The 2600-nt window shown below is 42.3% G+C and overlaps 1 pseudogene; it reads right to left on the bottom strand.

Annotated features, from left to right (window-relative positions):
• Positions 1-463: 463 nt before the first annotated feature.
• On the bottom strand, positions 464-1996 carry LOC149185113 (putative carboxylesterase 17 pseudogene; annotated as a pseudogene).
• Between the last annotated feature and the right edge of the window lie 604 nt (positions 1997-2600).

A 2600-nucleotide genomic window follows, 5' to 3' on the forward strand; every position in this document is an offset into this window, starting at 1 on the left:
ATTGGAATAATCAAATTTCTGTATTTCTTAAGTTTGTGTTTCCAATAAATTAATATCAGAACTGATTCAAAAATCCCAAAGAAAGCTAAAATCCACGGCAGCAATTTGTAAGAAAAAAAAAAATTACTCTCTTTAATTGAAACAGTAAGGCCTCTGCAAGTTGGAGACAGAGCGTTGGAAAGCGGAAGTACCCACAGGCCGACCGCGTTACGTAGAGGACCACGTTACTGGTCATAAACTTGCGCAAGTTGCATGCACGTGAGTTCAGGGCTGTGTTATTAGTAGAGAGCGTTACCAGGCTGGCGTTCCATTACAAGATCGCATTAACAAACATTATTGACAGCAGGTCAACTTTTTTGTGAATGGATGAGATATATTAGAGTGGGAAGGCAAGTTTTATTAAATACTTGAATTCAACTGAACTGACACTTTAATCGGACTCTAAATATAGATCGCACTTAACTCTACTCTAATAAGTTAATAAGATAAGCTGGCAAAGGTGCGTTTTAATCAACAAAATGATGAAGTACAAAATCAGCTCTGAAAATCATCCATTTCCGTTGCGGATTTAACAGAAAAAGAAACAGATTTTGGGCTGAGTACCAGATTATTTGTATGTATGGAAATGAAATCATGTGTGACCTTGGTCAGTTCCTCAATTCGTGGCGACTGAGGCTGAAGAAGTTGAAAGGCATGACCAACATCCTTGAAAATCACATGCCTCACGTTCTGACCTGCCCTTCTGAGGGCTTCCAAGTACTCCAGGTTCCTCTCACGCATCACGTCTCGCTCGGAAATGCAGAGCAGAATCGGCGGCAACAAAATATCTTGAAGGATCGCTGAATCAGGGACGTTGCACGAGGGATGGTCTCTGTTAGTACCCACCGGCAGCGAAAGTTTCCAGAAGACGTCGATCCATCTCTGGAGTAGAGCCGGGTCTGACGTTTCGCATTCCCATTTGGAGCGCCTCTCTCCGCCGAAGAAAGGTTGGATGATAATCGCCCCTCTCATATGCAAAGGCTTCACATCCGTTTTCGCGACACGCATCGCAACGTGATGAGCGATGTTACCCCCGGCACTGTCTCCGGCCAAGAAACATCGCGAAAAATCGCAGTACGATCTTATCCACGATTCCTCCTGCTCATTAGGGTTTTGAGTTTGCATTGACTTGACGCCAGCAGCTTGTCGACGGACCCACTGGACTGCACTGAAACAATCGTCGTAAGCCGCTGGGAGACGATGCTCCGGAGCGAGCCTGTAGCCTACAGAAATTATGACCACATTTACCTCACGAGCGAATCTACACATGAACGCATGGTATATGGACCATGCCGGAGAGCCGATCACGAAACCTCCACCGTGGAAATATATGATGAGCGGTACCCTTTCACGCCCCCGCTGATTATCAGCCGGAAGATAAATGCGCGCCCATACACGAGTTGTTGCATCTATAACGACATCTTTCGAGGCCACAGGTTCGCTAGGGTTGTCAGATGGGGGTACATTGGATACAACGTAAGAGAACCGCTCTACAGAGCCGTCTCTGTACACTCTTATGAATCCTTCCAGCTCCTCCTCGGCTTTGCTAGCCTCGCCCAGAAGGGCGGGAGTAATTTTTCCTGCTGACCTTCTACTAGGGTTTACTGAAAGAGCATCCATTAAAAATCTAACTGGTTATCCCAAAAACCCTTTCTGAAGTTGATGTTATGTATCTTACGGGATTTATTTTTTTTGCAGGCAATACCCTCCCACCCTGTATGACTGGTTACTAACTCACTCCTATGGGGATAGAAGATAAAGAAATTACATGACCATGGAAGACTGACTCTGAGATGACAATGGCAACTATTGTGTTGCGGGGGTTGAATTTTATAATGAGTAAAGAAAACCCTCAATAGCCTTCTCCCTGATTTGTAAAGAGAATCTAAATTGGCTAAAAATAACCCCTTTAATACGCTATACTTGATCTTCAATTGCACTTGATCTTCAATTAAGTGCAGAGGATTCTTTTAAGTTTTAATTGTGCATGGGAAGGTTTTAATATCTCTGCACATCAACTAACCTAAACTAAAATCACTTATTGAAATCCTCAACTCAAATCACTTAAATCACTTATTGAAATCCTCAACTCAAATCACTTAAATCACTTATTGAAATCCGCAATCATTTTTTTTTATAGTGGAAAAATTTATGATAATTTAGTTGTCAAATTAGTAGTAAGAACTGTCATTTCTGGCCATTATGAGTTAATGCAGGTTGACTCATCACTCTTATTCAAGAAAAAGTAAGCTATCTTGAATAACCAGCTTGAATAACCAGTTGGTGCTCAGCAAAAAAACAAACTTTCACTCCTCTCTCTAAATCTTATACAATTAACCTGTTTCCTTAATTCCAAAAAAAACCATACACCATGTTTCAAGAGATTCTAGGGATTTGCATAGCATCCAAGTTACCGAAATTTGCCCATACGTACTGAGCAGAGAGGGGAAGGTGTTGAACAGACGTCATGAGTTAAAAGGTGAACAGATATCGTGCAACCTTTTTCTTTCGATCACTTGATGTTGGCCGGAATAGCGCAATACGTCGCCATTTGGTTGGCC

The sequence above is a fragment of the Pinus tabuliformis genome, chromosome 3_2 (assembly GCF_031772625.1).
Source record: "Pinus tabuliformis cultivar Carrire ecotype Pingquan chromosome 3_2, CPIR1, whole genome shotgun sequence".
NCBI classification, from domain to species: Eukaryota; Viridiplantae; Streptophyta; class Pinopsida; order Pinales; family Pinaceae; genus Pinus; species Pinus tabuliformis.